We start from the raw sequence: 22,155 nt of genomic DNA on the forward strand, positions 1-22,155 counted from the left end.
GCCGCTTCTCATTCCTTTTCTCTTGTGATACCGTTCTTCTAGTCGCTACGAGTTTTAGTGAATTCTCCCGCCTCTGGCTTCTCCTCTCTGGCAGGGCCTTAACTCCTCTTCTGAACTGGCTTCATCCCTTCTAGTCTCTGAGGCAAGCCTTCTTGGCCTTCTCATCTCCTGGAAATAATCCCGCCAGGGCTCTATGTCTCCCGGCAAAGGACGCTCTTGGGAGAACCAGTCAAGTCTTCTACCTAGCTTCACAACCCCTTGGCAGCTGTACTTAGAACCAAATCTAACACCTGCCTTGGGAAATCTGTGCCTTCTGCTGTATTTCAATCTCCAGCATAGCGTCACTTCCCCCCCCAGTTGACCAAGCCCAAAACACCACAATCATCCTCAGACTCCTCCCTCCATACCCTTCTCCTTCCAAGTCCAATCCACTCCCTGTGTCCTATCAATGTCACTTCTAAACACACTTAGGATCCACCCTTAATTTGCCCTCTGGCCTGGGCTTCAAAATCTTCCAGAGGCTCTGAAGGGTTTTCTCTACCTCCACTCTCTCTCTGCACAAATCCCCTTCCTCCTCGCTTCTAGAGAAATAACTCTAAAATACAAATTTGACAAAATCGTCTTACAGTACTCCTACACTATGCAATCTACTTCAAATACTTGTACAATTATAAAAGTTGATCAGGACAAAAGATAAGGTCCGTATCTTTTCAAATCTGTCTCCAGTGTCTAAACAAGGATCTTGCACACAGTAGGTCCTTAGGTAGTTTGCTGTAATAAACTATTTTTTTAATATTTTATTTTTTTAAAGTAATCTCTACACCAGACGTGGGGCTCACACTTACAACCTTGAGAGCGAGAGTCACACACTCCGCTAAGCTATTTTTTAAGAAATTAAATTATCAATGGGGCGCCTGGGTGGCTCAGTCGGTTGAGCGACCAACTTTGGCCCAGGTCATGATCTCACCGTTTGTGAGTTTGAGCCCCGCATCGGGCTCTGTGCTGACAGCTCAGAGCCTGGAGCCTGCCTCAGTTTCTGTGTCTCCCTCGCTCTCTGCCCCTCCCCCACTCATGCTCTCTGTCTCAGAAATAGATAAACATTAAAAAAATAAATAAAAAAGAAATTATCAAGATTTCTGTTCTGTGTCCACTTAGTATACACTGTAATCATTAAATCTAATACAACCCCAACCAAAATACTAATAGAATTTTTTCCAGAATTGTACAAATGTTGTAAAAGTCAATCTACAATAAAATTGAAAATAGAAAACTTTGAAAATAAAGTGTAATGAGGAATTTGATAAAATGCACCATTTGATAAAATGCACCATTAAACTGTAATAATTTGAACAATATGCTACTGGTACAGAAATAACCAATTCAGCAGAATAAAATTAAAAAGAAGCAGAAATATATGAAGCTCAGAAACAGACACACATCACCTAAACATTCAGTCCATGATAACGATGACTTCTAATACAAGGAAAAGAAAAAGCAATTCAATTACAAACTCTCTCAGGAACTCCTAGACAAAAATTTGGAGGAAATAAGGTAAGCACCTTTCTCACACCATATATCCAAAGTCATTCATTTCTATGTAAATAAAATCTTTAACATAAAAATTTTAAAAATACTAAATATATAGGTTACATATTAAGCATATAAGAATACATACATATTAATTTAACCTGAGGATTAGGAAAGAGATTCTAACCTTGTTAAGAAAGGCATAACCAGGGGCACCTGGGTGGCTCAGTTGGTTAAGCATCCGACTTCAGCTCAGGTCATGATCTCAGGGTTCATGAGTTTGAGCCCTGCATGGGGCTCACTGCTGTCAGTGTGGAACCAGCTTCAGATCCTCTGCCCTCCCCCGCCTTTCTCTGACCCTCCTGCCTCCTCTTTCTCTCTCTCTCTTTCAAAAATAAATAAACATTAAAAGAAATACAAGTTATCTATAACCCTATGGAGAAAAAAGTTTAACTAGTTAACTAGTGTAAAACAATATACTCATTTTCACCTAACATATTGACAGACTTTTTAAAATGACAGACTTTTTTACAGTGCCAGTTGGTACTATAACTAACACACTTTTGTAAAATGATACCAATTTTCTTGTAGGACAATAGGCAATATGTATCAATTGTCTCCAAATTCTACATATCCATTAATATATCAACTCCACTCTTTGGAAATTATCCTAAATAAACAATATCAAGTGTACAAAGATGTTTATAATGAAGAAGACCAGAAATAACCTAATTGTCCAACAATGGGCATTTGGAAATTCAAATTCGAATAGAATCATAGAGTGGAACTTAATGATTGTGTATATTGACATGGAAAGAATTTGAAATATACCAAGAAGGGGAAATAGTTACATAGCTACATGCTTTACAAGATCCTGTTCAAACAAAACAAAACAAACAAAAACATTTTAAGATAGCTATAAATCAATAGATGTGTGTGTGTGTGTAAGTGTCCAGAAGGATATGTATACAAAGTATCTACAGCAGAATATTAACAGTGGCTATCTCTCAAGTCAGTGCTTCACAATGGGACAGAGCTTTCAAATACACTGTTAATCATGCTGTAAAAAGCCTGTTTTATATTTTTGGCTCGGTTTTAACACTGTATTTAGATCATCCTAAGACCCTCATATTTTCTCCTTATAACATCTCTGAAGTTGGGACGAACACTACAAAACCATGGAGTCAAAGCACTAAGCAAAAGCGTTTAATGGCAGCACTTTTGTTTCCCCTCCGTGAGTGATTCACAAAATAACTGTATGCCTTAAAACGAATTTAGGTAAACTATAGCACACCCAGATTTTTCTAGGAACGAATCTATCGGTGAAAAAAATTTAAGGAAGAATATACTTTGTTTTAATTGGAGCTCTACCAAGACTGTCCAGCTTTGGATTGAAGGGGTGAAAAACTGGGATTCAAGATAACCAAAAGGAGGGTTCCAGGAGGTGGGGTTCTCTACAGGGGCTGAAAACCCTTGAATGCCTCACAAAGGTAGAAGTGCCTTATTCACCTCAGAATCCCAATCGTCTAATAGTGTCTAACATCAATGTTTATTGAATAAAGGAATGAATGCTATTTTAGTAACAAAGAAGTTCACACACAGTAGCAGAGAGACAGAAAAGAAAAGAACTACAGGTCATGGGGTCAGGGAATCCACAAGTCTGCCAGAGCAGCATTAGAGTAAAATCCCCAAATAAATGATCACATTCTTTATAAAGCATTCAAGGAGCACCATGCAACATCAACAGCACCCTCCACATAAAGGAGTCTCACTGAAAAGCTAAGTCATCTAAAAAGGTCCCCAAAGATAAGTTTGAACTGCCTACGAATTACATTAGCGAATTCTTTACATGTAATGATGTTCACACATCAACTGAGAACCGAAGTGTTTAAATGGACATTTCTCTTTATTATGGTCAAAGTATAAGGAGATCAAAATATATTCTATATAGTTGTATGACTCTCACATTCATCATTTCTTAATAGATTCTGCCTCAGTTAATATTTTGCATAATACCATTTTTCATGGAGGCCCATAACCTTATTTAAATTAATAAAGTAATTCAGAGAAGGCGCCCTAATTAGTTAATTGCTAATAAATATTCCCTAAGGACAAAAGCTCAAGTTCTTTTTTTTTTTCTTTTTAAGTTTACTTATTTATTTTGAAGGAGGAAGAGCACAGGTGGGGGAGAGAGACAGATAGAGACAGAGGGAGAGAGAGAGAAACTCAAGCAGGCTCCACACTGTCAGTGCAGAACCCACCCCAGGGCTTGATCCTGACCTGAGCCAAAATCAAGCGTCAGACGTCCAACCAACTGAGCCACCCAGGCACCCACCCCTCAAGTTCTATTGACCAAGGAAGTAACTTCACATGTATATTCAAATACACCTAAGTAAGTCTATTTTCACCTCCCCTTATTTTAAGACCCTTTAAAAAGTCTGTATACCTTTTAATCTCAGGAAGATCATTGGGGAATCTAGAACTATAAAATTCTGGATAGCTACAGTTTGAATGACACATTTTTACAATTCACACAGCACCTTAATTAAGTTCCAGGGATATGTCTCAACTAGACACATAAATAAAATTCAAGTTAATAAGTCCTTAGTGTAGCTTCATCTGTATATATACTTTAAATGTGGGTAAACATGTTATTACATTAAGATGACAGTCTAAATTCCCATCCATTTACTAGGAATCATTTATATTTCATATAGCACTAGAGATGTCTTCTCTGAGCTCATGAAGAATTATAATGAGGGGAAATCAAACCAAACATTGATGGACAACTGCAAAGAGCATTCATTCCATGTACAAATGAAAAATGTTCCTGGCTAGAGAGCTATACGATCATTTTCAAAAACACACCCTTCTCACCACTGTCAGATAAACTAATCACAAAAGTAATAAATGTCTAAATACAAAGGAAGTTATTCTCTGACAAGGTTCACCACATTATTATTAACTTGCTCTTAACAATAACTCAAATTAGGATACATCCGAAATCATCCCTTTGATAATATCACTACTACTCCCTTGAAAAGCCAAGTGGTAGAATTTCTGGAACATGGCAAGAGAAGTCCACCACTGAAGTCCACTGGGATTGTGAATGCTGACAATCCTTGAGTGGCATCAAGTAAAAATGTTGAGAACCTCTGTTTTGAGGGATCAAAAAAACACTTATTAGGTGTATTTCCCTTCTCAAAAGTACTGGCCAGGGCATCTTAGGAAAGTTACTGAAGCCTAATAAATCATTCCACATACTCTTATCTTCATCCTCTTTCCTTAGAAAACAATAACTTAGTTGTACAAGCTTAGACATGCAAGAAAACAATACACTTTCCTCTGGTAGAAAATGTTTGATATGTCTACTTGGGCGGACGCTAGGCAAAATTATTGTCAGCCAAGTTCCATTTCAGTGTCTCCGTTCTTCTTGGTTTATCTTTCTTTTAGTACCTTCTTCTATTCTGCTCACCTCTAAGAAATCTGGAACTCTTGTCCTGTCCCTCAGCTACAGAAATTAAAGATATTGTGACACCTATCTAGGTTCACCTCCAAGAAATCTGCAACTCTTATCCTGTCCCTTAACTAAAGATATTAAAGATCCTGTAAAACCCACCTAGTCTCAAAATCTGGAGCTTCGGATTAGTCCCCACAATGTATATTTCTGGGACTAAAGTTGCAGTGAACATTGAAACTAATCCATAGGATGGTGATGACTAATAACGGTTGCTTCACATGCGCGCGCGCACACACACACACACACACACACACACACACACACACACACAGAGTTTTCCTCATGAGCTAGTGAATCAGAACTACCTGAGTTGAGGGAGAGAGGGAAGGATAGAGGAAACACAGAAACACCAGTGCAATCGGGCAGAGGAAATATATTTTTCGTCCTGTTCCTCCCTTCTGTCCCATGCTGAATATATTACCAGATGCTTAGTAACAACTGAATTTCCAGGTAACTTCCTTCAGCAAACAAATAAATATACACTTCTGCCATCGTCTGAAGGGTAATCTGTTACAGGTCTTCTATTAGGCCTTTAGAAACCCAGTTAGTATCCACAGGAAAGACACCATAGTATCACAAACAGTTCCTGGTAGTTACCCACTGACATATATAATCCAATAGAATTGGGTGTCAACAGAATGTCTATGAATATGATAAATACCAGAAAAAAAATTACTGTTTTCCTTCTCCCCTCTACATATGATCAGCTCATCTTCACCTTTTCTGTTTCAACATCAATGTCACCTCCTCCAGGCATCCATCCCTCCCTGGCCATCTCATCGCAAGTAGGTTTTTCTGTTCCTTTGTTAGTTTTCTTCACAATAGTTAAACTCAAAATTCTTGTATATCTTTTTCGTTAGAGTTTAGTGGGCTCCCACCCCAGAACATGGTGGTATTCCAGACCCAGCAGAGTCTGGCACAGAAGTACTCCAAAAGATCCGTTGAAACACATGAGGAAGACAGGATTCAAACTTTCAGTGGGGCGACAGGAAAATGTGAACTGGTTATAAGCCCAGTAAGAAAAGAAACAGGGAAGGAAAAAAGGAAAGAAGGAAAGAAAGAAAGAAAGAAAGAAACAAACAAACAAACAAACAAACAGGGAGGAGTCGCGAATCAGAAACACAAAAGGAGGGTTAACAACCACGAGTTCATGCTGAGGTCAAGGTTAGATGCGTGGTATGATAAAGCCAAGGGGAAAAGCTGAACAGGACAGAGACAATGAAAAAGAAAGCCTTTCCAGACTGAAAGTGCCACAGCATGTCCAGCATGTCCAGCTGGTTACAACCCCAGAGGAGGTGAGGCAAGAAAGTCATCGAGTAAAAAATGAGAGTACGTTAATCTTACAGACACTGCTTGACTTGCTTCAATCCTCCAGCCAAATTCTGATAACTTCATGCCCCTTTTTTAAAAATATAATTTATCGTCAAAATGACTTACATACAACACCCAGTGCTCTTAAGAGCAAAGTGAGGTCATCAGGCATAAATCCCTGCAGACCCATTTCTCAGAACTCTTGCTTACCTGCATCCAAGTCTGGAGTTTTCTCCTGTGGGGGCTTCGTTCTACCAGTCATCTCACCTCCTTACCTTCGGTTTGTCTGGCTCTCTACCTGCTTCTTCCTAGAACCTAGGCCATGTTCAAGTCCCTCCCACCAAGAACAGACAAAACCTTCCCTCGTATTCCCTCCATTCATCCCCCGCCAGGCTTCTAAGGGACAGACCTTAGGGGCTCTGCCCATATCCTCTCTTCCATCCACTTTGCACCTCACCACAGATAAGCTCCAACAAGGGGACAGGCGTTACTGGTAACCACCTTCCCTCCAGAGGGCCAAATCCAAAAGGCAGTCTTGAGCCCTCCCAATTACTGGCCCCTCTGTGACGTTTCACACCGCAGACCACTCCCTCCATGAAAATGTGTCCCCTGATTTTAATGACACCTGACTGTCTCGGGTGCCCCGGTATTCCCCAGTGTTCTTTTCAAGGCTGTCTGTCCTCTCTTCACAATATACATTTTCCTCCCGAGTCACTCCAAAGGTCTTAGCTGTCACCAGTGACTCAGAATCAAGATTTCCAATATACACATCGCTACTAAACAAACCTGTCACCTAGCTCCTTATGGAGTATTTCAGTCATTATACATCAGACAAACCTAGAAGTCAACGCTTCAAAGTGAACCAACTGTCTTCTCTTGATGTGTTATTTCTTATTCTCGTCGATGGTAACCAGTTGCCCAAATCAGAATTCAGACTCATCTTAAACACCATTGCTCCCCACTCCCTGGCCCTATGTCCAACTGATGCCCAGAGCCCTGTGGTTCTTTTTAGTTAGTACTTCCAGAGCCTGCTCTTCCCTTCCTCCTTCCTCATGGCCACTGCAGCCAGTCACCATCCCATCTCAGCGGGCAGACGGCACATTTCCTCTTCTTCAACTTCCCCTCCACATGACTCCTGGAGTGACAGTAACATTCAAACCCAACAGTGTGATTCCAGCTTAGAAGTATCCAGTAGCTTCCCTTTCTGCCACTCCCACCCATAAGGTAGATGTCTACTTCCGTTACCCTCTCGTGCTGTAAGCTCCAGCCATGGTTGTTCATGCCTTCGCATTCCTGTTTCACGTTCTTCCCCGGATTTGCAATGTCTCTTGACTACAACAAAGGTGTGATCCTTTAAGACACAGAACAAATGCTACCTCTTCCATGAAGCCTTCCGTAATTCCCTTGCCCCACATTCAAATTGGAGGGAGTCAATCACTTCCTTCTTTAGGCTCTACTTTGCATGTATCTGTTAAGTGAATTTAGCATCATCTGTTACAATGGTTGTGTTTGCAGGTGTGTGCCCGTGTGGGCGTACTCTACACCTACACAACGATACACACACATCCCATTAAGGCTAACGTCCTATTACTCTGCCCCAGCATTCCGTAAAGTGCTTAGCACATAGCTGCTGGGTCTGAATAAATATTTGATGTCCAATGCCGTGAGTCAGAACCACTAGGATCTAGGACCACAAGGTGAAGAAACTTACCAAGTCAAAAAAGAAAAAAGGAAAGTGAGAAAGAAAATAGCACTGTTACATTAGATTGCCCTGAACCAACGGGGAGGGAGGAGTTCTGACTCTATTGTTCTCCCAAAGCCCTCTGTTCCTTCCCCTATCATCATACAACACACACCTTATCATACCCATCTTTGTATGTGCCTTCTCTGCTAGGGTTGAAACACCACCACCGCTACGAATATTGCCAAAACGTCTTCATAGCAGTTATATTTGTTGAGCATTCACTGAGCGCCAGGTGCCTTGCTAAATGCTTTACACGTGTTAACTCATTCAATCTTCACTGTATGCTAATACTATGGATGTTATTAATATACCATTTTACAGGTGAAAAAACAATCTTAAAAAGATTAAGCGGTGTGCCCACTGTTCTACGGCTAATGGAGGGGATTCAAAACCAAGGAGCAGGATTCCAGGGCCCATGCCCCTGAGTACCGTCCGATTTACTGCTATACTACATAACTACTACACTATACTATGAATCCCCCCCACCAATAATCCACCACCAAATATATACGTAAAGGCCACCAGGGCTCCATGAAGACACGGGCTATGTTTGGCATATATACTACTCGGCACGCAGTAGTAACAGTAAATAGTAAGTATTGGCTGGCCAACTGACTAACTGAATGAAAGACTGTTGAAATCTATAGGCCGAATGCTTTTGTGTTTCTTTTCTTTTTTTTCCCCCTCTGGAAAACGAAGGTGTGGTTCTTTAAGATTTCTTCCAACTGTAAAAACTCTATAGTTCCATTATATGAAAGTAAAGTGCTCCCTGCCTACGATATGACGATGACGCACTGGTAAGAGTCCAGGCAGGGAACCAAGAGCATGGTTGGGGAGTCAGCTCTCTTGAGTGGAATCCTACATCCATCTCCCCAGCTGGGCAAATTCCTTGATCTATGAACTTCCATCTCCTCCCCATAAAATATGGATGGTCCTAGCAACTGCCTCTGTAAGTGATTTTGAGGATTAAAAGAGAAAACATGGACGTCAAGCACATACACAATGCCTAGAATATACACAAGCACTAATAAATGTCAGCCATTACTCCTACAACACTCAGGATCACAGCCTACCTGATATGCCTTTGCACAAAGGAAAAAGTAAGTGTCCGCTCATGAAGCAGATATGGCCTTCTTACAGGAAGACTATGCCCTGTTTCATTATTTTACTGCCCTCAGCTATGTCATGGGATTCAGCATGTGTGTTAGGAAGGAAAGATTTTGGGGCACCTGGGTGGCTCAGTTGGTTAAGTGTCCAACTTCAGCTCAGGTCATGATCTCACAGTCCATGAGTTCAAGCCCCGCACTGGGCTCTGTGCCGACAGCTCGGAGCCTGTAGCCGGCTTCGTATCTGTGTCTCCCTCTCTCTCTTCCCCTCCCCCCCTCCTTCTCTCTCTCCCTCTCTCTCCCACTCACACAAATAAACAAACATTAAAAAAATTTAAAAAAAAAAGATGGGGTGTCTGGGTGGCTCAGTCGGTTGAGCGTCCGACTTTGGCTCAGGTCATGATCTCCGGGCTCGTGAGTTCGAGTCCCACATCGGGCTCTGTGCCGACAGCTCAGAGCCTGGAGCCTGCTTCAGATTCTGCGTCTCCCTCTCCCTCCGCCCCTTACCTGCTCATGCTCTCTCTCTCAAAAATAAACATTAAAAAAAAGTTTGATTAAAAAAAGAAAGAAAAGGTTTAGCGAATGACTATATTTTCATTTCAATTTATATGTTCTCTTTTATTCCTTTCTTCTTGTGTCCCTATTTGTTCATATCCAGAGAATGCTACCAGCCCTCAACCTCTCCCATTTCTCATTTGTTATAAAAGATGGGTGAGCCTGGAGGAGGAATCTTCCCCAAGAGGAAGCTTAATTCAAATTTTTTAGACCTCTTTGCAGAGCATCCTGCCCCCTCAAAAAAAAAAAAAAAAAAAAAAAAGTTTCCCCAAAAGTTAATTTTATTCAATTTCAAAATTATTTTAAGAAAATTGACATCCATTATCTAAGATTAGCTAAAGTATCCTCAAATGCCCCCAAACCAAGTTTATGAAATCCCTTCCCAAAAAGAAAGATAAAGATAAAGTTCTTTATCTTTGTCAAGCTTCAATATTAGCAACCAAGGAAAAATCTCCTAAAAGGAAAACTCCAGCTAGGTTCGAGCAGGCTATCACAAAACTATAAGGAACTTCATAAAAAGCTTCTATAATGCATTATCATCTTATAAAATTTAATAAATATACATAGATAAAATTTTATATAAGTGAAAATAAAAACTAGCGTGACTATTTTATATTTTTATAGTAACAGGCATAAAAGGTTATATCAAAGACAGTATAGATAAAATTTTTTGGTCGTATTTTCCTTAGAATCTTGGAAAGACAGTATTAAAAATCCTAATACCTTAAGCTGAATTTATCCCAAAATTCCTAATTTTTTTAATCAGATAATGTTTGTTTTATATAACTGCCAATTCTTACTATCCATGATAACAGGAGTCTGAATGGTATAAACAAATAAATCAAAACTCAGACAAAGCTCATAGTAAATTACATACCTTCTGTGCTCTCAAAAATCCTCATGAACCAACATTAACTAATTTTAATTTTATGTTTTATTACTGCTCTCGCTGATTCTCTTGTGTGGAAATTAATTAGCAGCGAGATGGGCAAAAGAGGCAGCAGGAGAGAAAAGGTCAAAATCAATTCACTTTGAATAAACAGGCTGTAACTGGGAGTTGGCTATATTCACATTTTGTGGATGAGAAAACCAATGTGACTTTTACAAGGTCTCACAGAGAGGCAACTGTGAAGAAGTCAACACCAGACTGAGAGCAGTATCTACGGGGAAAAAATGGCTGAACGGGACTAAAAAGGGTGCAGGTCTGTTGTGTCCTGATCTGTCTTTTCAAGAGATGATCAAATGGACACTATGAAGAGGTGGGCTTAGTAGCCAGTACTAAGTAATAGCCATGTTCCATGGAAGGACCCCATTCTACTTCATAACCCACGTTTGCAACACAGAGCAGGCACTGGGTAAATCTAATGAGAGTTAGATAGAATGAGTATTACCGCTATCAGCGTCATCACCACTGTTGTTTCGCCAACTATTCATTAACTGGGGGCCAGCACATAGGCCATGATTCCATGATTCCATTTAATACTCAAGAGAACCAGATGAGCAAACTGAGGCACACTGGGCAAGTGTGGAGGACAGACGAGGAAATCACACTCAGTTTTGTTTGGCTACAAAGCCCACACTCTTAAGCAACAGGTTGTCCTCCACTTGGAAACCACAATGGTTCAAGCCAGGATACTGTGGAATCAACTGATTCCACCATGAGGAAGCTCTCCACGGATACAAGCAACAGGAAGTACTGGTGAAATGCAAAGTCTACATAGGGTATTCAAAAAGGAAAGGAGAAGGTACTCACAACTGGGAGAGGTAAGTATAGCTCTGATGGTAACTAAAAGAAATATAAATCCTCTCTCAAAAACTATGGGAAAGAAAGGACTACCAAGTGGGACAAACATAAAAGTTAATTTCAAACAGGAACTTACGCATGATCACAGCAAACCGTAATATAATTACACTGAAATTTCAAGGCATTGATAAAACACTAACCTAGTATTTCCCATTCCTCAAAATGGTCTACCCACAGTGGTCACGTACAACTTATTTTCTCCATTTCAATTCCTATCTCAGGACTTAGTTCCTCACCCAAGCTCCCATCCCACGTCTCTCACCACCCGCAGAATGGCTCCTGTGACTGTAAGAGTCTCGAGCTCAACTTATCAGTGAGAGGACCCTTTCCACAAAACTACTTCATCCTCCTGACTTTCTTAGAGTTCCACTGAGGCACAGCCATCCTGCCAGTTACCCTGGCTCAAAATGCCAGCAGGATTCTTGAGTCTGCTCCCTTTTCTCTCAGACCACAGCAAGCATTTGAGGAGCTGCTATCCCACAGACTCCAGTCAGTGCTTTCAAGTTCCTCTCATGCTGATCTGGACCGTCACTGCCTCTTGTAACTTCTCCCCAATTAATCTCCACTTTTCTGCTTCTCAATCTCCATGGCGATCCTTATTGCAACGTGACAACCCCTGCTAGACTTCACGCTCTTTCGGCGCTGAGACCGCGTCCTTCTCTCTCTGAAACCCTGCAGTGGTTCGCACAGTCTTTCCCAGAGGCAACACCTCAATAGTTGTATATTGGAGTGAACCCCTCTACTGTGCAGCCACTAAAACTCACTTATGCTTTGAGATGGCTCCAAGAAGCCACCACAATTCCATGACCTGGAGATGGGGCAGCAAGTTCATGAGAGTCAGGAATTTCAAGTGGGTCCAAGGAAATGGTTGAGATAATTAAGCTGACAGCACCGGGAGATGCAGGAAGTCTACACCATGGCCTGTGTTCTCCCAGAGGATACAGATTTTTCACTGATATCTTACGTCCATCCATGTATCATTTTAGACTGTCTCTGCCTTGAAAGAAGAAAGGAATGACTTACACGTCAGAGATGACTCACATGTGAACAGATACTAGGGTAACTTACCTTCTCATGTGTTAATAGATACTAGACGGGAACCTGTAACCAACTTAACTCACTTCAGTGGTACTAGGGAAGCTGACAGACCTTAACCTATTTAAGGAGGTTCTAGATTGCAGCCTATGAGAGCCACAAATAATGCCCGTTTCCACAAACACAGGATTTACGCCAAGATTTTCAATATCACTCCAGTGTGACTATTAGTTTACCTTTGGCAAATGCCTGTTTCTCAGCACATGGTACCTAAAATGGGTTTAAAAGCACTAAGATAAGGCAGCCAGGACCCAAAGAAGACTGAACTTGTAGATGTGACCAGCTCTGGGTAGAGTAGGAGTTAGGTTAGGGAATTCATCCTGCCACACACAAAAAACAGAACACACAAGCAAATCGCGTTGAATAACAATGGCAGTAAAATAAATATCTGCACGATGTCTGGAATAAAAAATAATAGACAGCAATTTCCCTGAGGCACACTGAGGTCTTCAGATGGCGGCACTGCTTAAATACCTGATATCATAGCATCATGCAGATGAGAACAACGCCTGTGCCCAAGGTGCTGGGAAGTGGTTATCTGGGATGAGTATTAAATTCTGTTGAATAGGAAAGTCCTTAGAATGGCCTAAAGAGCCCTCCAGGATCTCCCACTCACTCTCTAGTTATGTCTCTGAATCTCCTCTCCCAGCGTATTTCTACCCTCACCCCAGGTCCCATCCAGCCACACTGGCCTCCTTCCTGTTCCTGAACTGACCCAGGCCACCCTCCAGCCTTCAGTCTCTGCCTTTATGTCCCCCCCCCCCCCCACAGAATCACAGGGCTCCTTTGCTTACCTCGCCAGTCTCTGCACAAAAGTCCCTTCTCAAAGAGGCCCATCTATCCACCCTAATTAAAACTGAAGCCTGACCCCTTCTCTCAACAGCCTGAATGAGCCTCCTCCTGCCCAATTTTTTCATAATTATCATCTTCTAACCTACCACAGAATTCACTTATATTTTGTTCATCATTTGCTGTCTGTTCCCATCCATGGCCACCCTCAAACGCACACACTCGAAGGTAAGTTCTATGAGGGCAAGGAATTATGCTTGCTTTTATTCACAGGCTCATCCCCAGGGGCTAGAGAAAGGTGTAATATAGATTAAGAGCTCAATCAATACTTGCTACATGACTGATGAAGGGAATGCATGAATCACAGAGCTGTCATTGAGTTACAGGGTATTCTGCGAAATTCATCATGCATATTACGTGAGAAACACTGTGCTAGGCACTACAGGCAAGAAAGGAGTCAGAGACAAGAGTCTCTGCCCTCAAACCATTCGTTCCAAAATTGCCTCATAGGTTATATTAGGGCAAAGGATGCCACACCCACTTAATCTATTCACCCACTTCCTCCAACATCTGCTAGACACCTGCCTAAATGCAGTTTACAATGGCAAGGATCTGTGCTCTGAGCAGCTGAGCAGTCCTTTTTAAGAAAAGTTCCCACACAATTCTTTCAAGTAAAACTATTGCATAAATTATTGAGAAAGACTAGAGCATAACCCGTGCACTTTCAATATGTGCTCAGTTACAAAAATGTTGCCAAATGTTTTCTTTTTAATTTTTTAATGTTTTTATTTATTTTTGAGACAGAGAGAGACAGGGCATGAGCAGGGGAGGGGCACAGAGAGGGGGAGACACAGAATCTGAAGTGGGCTCCAGGCTCCGAACTGTCAGCACAGAGCCTGATGTGGGACTCAAACTCACAGAGTGTGAGATCATGACCTGAGCCGAAGTCGGACGCTCAACTGACTGAGCCACCCAGGCGCCCCAAAATGTTGCCAAATGTTCAGCTCAAAGGAACCAAATCAACTTAATATATTTTCAATAAACAATTAACTAAATGCGAATGTTTACGATTGATACCAATTGCTTCAATGAACATTCACTATAGTTTTTCAGACCTTTAAGGACTTCTGGTTTCGTCAAAATGCATGAGGTATCAGTAAATAACGTCTGGACCCTGTTCTCTTGGTCCCGTCTTAAACTGAGGGGAAAGTATGGCAGATCATTATTGAGAGCCCATGTACCTATCTCACCTGGCCAGCCTGCCTTTTCTTTCTCTTCTCTCCCTAGAGACAAATACCTCCTAAGTATCTGCATTCATGGCATCCTGTGGCTCCTCTCACATAAACGTGCAGATGTTAACAGCTCTGTAGGGTTCTGTAGGCCATGAAAAAACATCTCAAGAATCTTGTAAGTGCTGACGAAACTTGCCTGAATTGCCCACACTACCTCCTCCCCCACATTCCTTAAGCATCATTTGTTTTCCTGAATGTTTCGGTGGGGGGGGGGGGGGGACGGATATAAAAAAAAATAATCTACCGGTTGAGGTGAGAACCTCTAGCCAAAAACAAATACAGAATTTTAAAAGTAAAGAGCCAGTTTAAACACTGATGCAACTAACCCGTGTATGTGGGTTGTGTCTAAGGCAATGGTAACTTGGAACTCTTTAGACATTCAACCACCAGCAACATCTGCCCCCACCCCGATCCCACAATTCCGCTGCAGAAAGTCTGACCAGCCAAACATTGCCTCGCAGACTAAATGAAAATACTTGAAGGATTGTTTCCTGCAATTAAGCTCATCATTCAGGCAACAGCTCCTTATTGTCCCCATTTGAGTGTATTCAAAAATTCCTTTCAAATGGCTTGTAGCTAATATTAACATGTAACTAATTAATGAAGTTACTGTTTATTATGAATTAAAACTTTTGTCTCTAACATCCTTCAAATAACCACAATTATCACACCGACTCAGAAGGCATTTTGGCTTCCTTAAGTTAAACTCCAAAACAAAAAAAGGAAGGTAGGAGGGAGGGAGGGAGAGAGAGAGAGAGAGAGAGAGAGAGAAAATGCGCGTGCGTGCGTGTGTGTGCGTGTGTGTGTGTGTGTGTGTGTGTGTGTGTATAAAGCAACTGATAGAATGTCACTTGTAAGTTTCAAATTCACTGAGATACATTTTGGCTAAGAAGAAATTTTAAAAAACAATCCAGGTTGTTTGAGGGGACATGGATTTTGCCACAAAATTCCTTGAGTTTTCTTCCTAATATAATTCTAGATCAAGAGCAACAGACTACAGATGCTGGGTACTACTACCATGTAATATTTTAACAGTGTTTTATTCAAAAGATAACAGTACCAGAAAAGGACTTCCAGCAAGATGCTGCCAACTGTTTAAATATTCCTCGAAACCAGCCCAAATGTTTTAATTGTGCTCAGCGTGTCAATGGTAGATCGGGCATCTTTTAGGAACTGGGCACTGTGCTGGGTCTTTTAAATGAATTATCTCATTTAACTCTTACAATAATATCGTGGTTTTAGGTACTAATTTTCCCTTTCGACAGATGAGAAGACACATGCCACAAGAGGTTAAATAATTGCTCAGAGTCCAACATCAAGCAAATGGCAAGGCCAGAATCCAAGAGTTTTTCTGATACTAACATCCATGCTCATTCCAATTCAACAGAATGCCTCCGTGGATTTAAAGGATCATCTCACTCCTTCGATAGTTATTTAGTGCCTACTAAAAGCATGACACATGGCAGCTCAAGTTATCCTTTTGAAAGATTAATTTAGATCATGTCACTTCTGATGGCTTCTAGACATGGTAAGAATAAAACCCCAACTCCTGGCCATGGCTGCCTGGACTTGGCTCAAGCTACCTTTGAAAATGCCAATCATGTTCTCACCTCAGGGCTTTTGGACTTGCTATTCCTCTCCCACTAAATCTTCAGATGCTCAGGTCTCGGCAGAAACCTCACCTCCTTAAAGGGGCCTCCCCTGACAATCCAATCTAAGTGAGCACCCCCCCCCTCCCCCCAGCCATCATCCTCCCTCCCCTCCCACCTCCTCTTTCTAGACTGTTTTTTAATAGTACTTAGCCTTAGCCTGGTCTGAAATTATCTTGTGGATGTATCTGTTTCTTTGTTTATTGTTGCATTCCTCCCAACTAAGATACAAATGCCCTGAGAGGAGGGACTCCCCAGCCCACTCACCAGTGATTCCTCAACACCTAAAACAGTGTCACACCCACCGTGTAAGCTCAGTAAATAAATATTTGTTAAATGGATGACTGAACTCCCGGTGCCATGGAGACACATACATAATTAGATACAGGCCTGACCCTCAAAAAGTGTTCAATCTATAAAGGGACGGCGACACAAATAATCCCACAAGGCAATATGCCCTAAGTGCCATAAATGAAATTAGAAAAAAAAAATTATGTAGTTTTAAAACGGAAATTTTTTGTAAAAAAATCATATACCGACATAATGTTAAAAACTACTTATAGTTTCATCAAGAAAGAAAGAAGAGAGGAAGATAAATTAATGCAGGAACAGGAGAGAGAACACACACACACACACACACACACACACACACACACACACACACTCATGTTATTCCTCAGAGCGGAAATGCTCAGTTCAGTCACGGCTTGGAAGATATAAACATCATTGAAATTCAAAAGCAGTTCTGAAAGAGAGGACGCCTCAATTGGTATGCAAGGGATGTCTCCTCCCCCTGAATACATTATGAACTTGCAGCCTGCTAATATGCCATGCTATCATAAGCACCAGATGGGGCAGTAGGCAGTACATGTCCCATCAAACCTCAAGAAGATGTATTAATGTTCATGCTCTTTAAAAAAAAAAAAATCCTTTGCTTGTGTCCCTAGACTTCCACATTTCTTAGCATTCAGTCACTTTCTCTCAAAGCCCAGTCCTCCAGGGCTGCCCCTCTTCACCAGATGGTGCCAGGAATCATTTCAATCTATTTTATCACAGGAGGCAAAGGCCACAAAGCGTGTCAGATGACGCTTACTGAAGGCACACCAAGCACAAAAGAGAACAACAGAAGATACAGGAGACATAAGAAATAAATCTTCTCCAGGCACTACTGACGAAACATTTTTTAATTATGCTGAACCCTTATTTACGTTCAACACAGAGAGAGGAAAAAAAAAAAGACACTTTCCTATGTCTAAACTTTCAAGACTACCTGATATTAGCATGAAATTGTAGTCTACCGAAATAACGTCTACAGAGGCCCCATCACCTAACTCACAAAATTGTGAATCATCAAAAGGTGGCCTCAAAATGAGGCCAGGGCATAATAAAAGGTACCTGAGTGTACTGAAATAAACTCACTTGTTTAAAAGCAACTATCAGAACAAATAACATCTCTGAATCAGGTGAAACGCACCCTCTCTTTAGGATCTCCGTCAATTTAGCTGTGATGTGTGGGAATCTGAATATGCCATTAGAAACTAAGGATCTGAATAAATACATTATTAGTAATTTCTTATTATTTTTTAAATACATCACTTAAAATAAATAAATTGCCTTGATTTCCATTTATCTAGGATCTCCACTAGTTTATGATCACAAAGGGGTATTTTCTCTAGAATACAGAAGGAGACAAAAATTGTAATTTACAACAGTGCTTCTCAAACGTCAACGCGTTTCAGAATCCTCTGAGAACTTGTTCAAACACAACTGCAGGGTCACCCCCAGAGTCTCTGATCATGGGTTTGGTGTGGGACAAAGAATGTCCCTTTCCACGAAGTTCCCAGGTGATGGCTACTGGTCTGCGAACCCACTTTATCTAAGTCATTCTGTACCATGTTTCCAAAGTGCTCCCTCACCCTTAGAAAGTCTGGTATCTGTGCAGAACATCACAATATCCTGATAAAAACAGAGCCACTCGGTTGATAAGCTAAACTGACCTATGAATTTTTTAAAAGGCACAAATTAAGAGAAATACCAAATACCTGTCAAATTGGCAAGATTATTCTTTTCAGGTATACCATATAATAATAGTCCCTGAAACTCTATAAAGTCCTGCCCTGTTCCTTTCAAAGGATTCAATGTAAATGTTGAAACACATAGAAGAAGGCAAATACATTTCAAGAAAGAGAGCTGCATTAATGCGAGAAATTACATGTTTTTCATGAGAATAATATATATATCATGCACTGAATAGATTATCTTAGCAAGCTCTCTGGAGTTTTGAGGATAAATTTTATCAGCCTATCACATTACTACTCATCTAAGATTATTGGTTGAAGAAACTGCTTGGCTGAATTTCCTGTGTAACTGAAACGATGAAAATATTTCATTAATATTTGTCTTTTGCTAGAATCTTACTCAATATGTCTGCTAGAAGACTGAAACCTTACGCCCCTCCTCCCAAACGACACACAAGTGCTCAGGTAAAGGGACAGCCAATTTCCCAAAATACTGTGTACCATTGTCAAAAGCCCTGGACTTTGTTTCTGATTTCAGTAATTATGCCAGAAAGGGTTTAAGTGTTATACATTGCATTATACACATATGATCATGATAAACTGATTGATAATGCATGCAATTTTTTCTTTTAACGTTTATTTTTGAGACAGAGAGAGACAGAGCATGAACGGGGGAGGGTCACAGTGAGAGGGAGACACAGAATCTGAAACAGGCTCCAGGCTCTGAGCTGTCAGCACAGAGCCCGACGCGGGGCTCGAACTCACGGACCGCGAGATCGTGACCTGAGCCAAAGTCGGACGCTTAACCGACCAAGCCACCCAGGAGCCCCAAACGCATGCAATTTTAACTACGACACAGCTAGCTACCAATGAAGTTGTATGGCCGAAAAACAAATGCATTATGTTTCCTTCATGCTGAAAGCAGATACTTGATTCTTAAACTTCATTTACCAAAACTTCTCCAAGAGTCACTTATTTTTCCCCCTCATAATTAACATGCTCTGTGCATTATTTCCTTCCTTTAAGATCTCGGTGAATCCCAGTTCACCTCTCATCCACTCACTGACTCATTAAGCAAACATGTGCTGATTGCCTACTATATGCCACGCTCACAGGTAGTCTGGAATGGAATTATTAGAACGAAGAACTCAAGATCGTAATGTAAATGGCAGCTTTATCAAGAAGAGTTGATGATGTTTCAGATGTCTATTTTAAACAACAAAGAAGAGTATGTATCTTGGGAGACATAAAAGGTTAGACAGAATTCATCTCTCTAGCAACATCCCCTACCAAGTAACAGAAAAATCAGTGTGTGTGGGGGGCGGGGGGGGGAGGGAAGCCTCTGAATCACTGAATTGAAGCTGCAATAACTGAAAAAAGCCAAGATGGACTTTTCTTAAGCATGTATCTTATTATTTTATTCACCATCCTAAGTTTGGTGACCTTTCCAAGTTAGCAAATGACTGGAATGGGTAAAAGGGTGGGCGCATTCAGCGAAAAGGGGTGGGCAGATGACAGAGATGGGAGAAAATCCTATCGGGTGTCAACAGAATTTGGAAAATCCCATCAAATGTGCACAAAAAAACTCATCAAGCACCAGAGTGTAGAGCCCTTTTGTGTGGCTCAAACACTATCCCCCTTTTTAAGTCCACAGAGCACCACGGTCTGCCTTTAATAATTACTGCTTGCATGTAAACTATGCTTTTTAGGGGCACACAGCACCTTTCCAATCATGACTATCACCGTCCTGTGAAGTAAAAGTCAGCAAGGCAGAATAATTGTCTCTAAGACAAAGAACGTGGAGCTGGGGCAGACAGTAAGCTGACTTGTTCCTGGTCACGCCACTAAGTGGAGGAACCTTGATTCACACCCAGGAATTGACATTCTCTACCCCCTGTGCTCTTCAAAAAGATGGCCTGATAAAACACCACATATTAATCGTGCATAATATAAATCCAAGTTGTAAAGCAAAAGGTAAAACATGTTCAGCACTCACTGAGCAAGACTATCGCTGAGTGAGAAGACCATGGCCATCCAAAATGATTGCCAGTAAGTATAAAAATTTTAAACCAGCAAACAGAAGCAACTCTGTGGCTTAAAGAGATTCTCTTCTACTCTTTGGAAAACACTGCCAAATGGCTGAATTCTCCGAGAGGTTTTGATGGAAGGTATATTAACATCACACCGATAGGGTCCCAAATGCTTTACTCCCACAATGCGAGTAAGACGTAAATAAAGACGAAAAACAAATAGACATTCCCTTCAGCAGCAAACAATTAAATAATACAGACAGGTAAACTCTTCCTCTCAGCAAAGTTCTTCGGAGAGACTCCTAAAGTGTACAAAATGGAAAAAGTTTTAAAAGTCTGGTTATGTCTACATTTACCATTTTTTTGTTTTGTTTTGTTTTGTTTTTTGTTTTTTGGCCATGTCATTCTCACAAGCAAATGCTGGTAAGGAAGAGCATGCCTGGGTAATTAACAACCGGGCTCTGCCTCTGATTTCTATCACTCTATATTTTATAAACCAATGATAAGGAGTATTCTGGGAAGTCTAGAAGAAAACAGGGTGCTTTCTAAGAACACAAATTTTCATTTCCATCCCTTTAATATTTTCCTAGGCTGTACAAAGACAACTCATGCCAGAGCAGAAAGGAAGAAAATAAATGTTAACAGGCCTTTCAAATGAAGTGTTCCCCTAAGTGCTGAGCGTACAGGTTCAGATACAACCATAATAAAGAGGAAACAATGCCCATCTCACACGGAAAGTGTCAGAGTCCAGGCCCTTCCTCATTCCGGTCATATCCTTGTCAGGACACATGTTAAGCATTTCAAATGCAAGAATATATAAATTGTTACCACAGAACCCTCAAATTTTATTGTGCGTCTTCCTCCCAATAACCCGACAACCATTAAAGCAGACAAGTCCTGAGGAAGGCAGTGAAGTTAAATCATACAAAGTTCAAATGTAAAGTAATGGGATGCTCAGAAGCGCAGCAACTGTCTTTCTCAAACTTCCAAATAACTAAGCACGCCCTCAAAATCATCTCAGCTTAGTAAGAATGGTTTGTTTATTTTGTCAAACTCTTTAAGACTCTTGTTCAAGCTATAAACACATGATAAAGATACCCTCTAATACCCCTTCTTCCTAAAGAGCATTTCTGCCCATCTAATTACATAGCTCTTAAGGCCAAACTCTTTACAGTTTCATGTTCTCGTCGGTTCTTTCAAAATTATATTCTTGCATGAGCAGCAAGTACCCGACACGATGTTAATAAACCACACAGAATTAAAAGAATCCCTCTAATAAAGTGAGTACACTTATCGTCCAGCCTTTAAAAAAGAAATGTGGAAAACAGAAATGAAAGCTTCTAGAGAAAGCATCCCACAATTTTAAAAATCAACTGCTTCTTTTTAGGGAGGGAGGGGCATGCGGAAGAAAGGTATCTGCTTTCCTACAGTGTCCCCATCGTCTGGAATCACTGTGTCTGCAGGCCTAGAACCTTCCTGGGGCAGAATCATGGGTCCCCAACAGTCTCACTACCAAGAGATCTGACTTTTTTTAATTTTTATTGTTTAACCACACAATGTTGGTGAACAAAACAATCTGGTCTGCCAATATGCCGAATATATCATCTGCTTTCCAATTTTCTACTAACCTGAGACATTGGAAAATCCTATCTGGGCTTCTGATCAACAAAAGATAAGCAGGTTTACCTCTTTCCCAAAGCCTAGAAAGGTGCTGT

General features: G+C 40.9%; 1 protein-coding gene across 5 annotated transcripts in view; it reads right to left on the reverse strand.

Annotated features, from left to right (window-relative positions):
* The window catches only part of RUNX1T1 (RUNX1 partner transcriptional co-repressor 1), a 141,675-nt gene that overhangs the window by 73,913 nt on the left and 45,607 nt on the right, over window positions 1-22,155 (reverse strand). The gene's annotated exons all lie outside the window — the stretch shown is intronic.

Source organism: Panthera pardus, unplaced genomic scaffold (genome assembly GCF_024362965.1).
Source record: "Panthera pardus isolate Hobbes unplaced genomic scaffold, ASM2436296v1 HiC_scaffold_7, whole genome shotgun sequence".
NCBI lineage: Eukaryota > Metazoa > Chordata > Mammalia > Carnivora > Felidae > Panthera > Panthera pardus.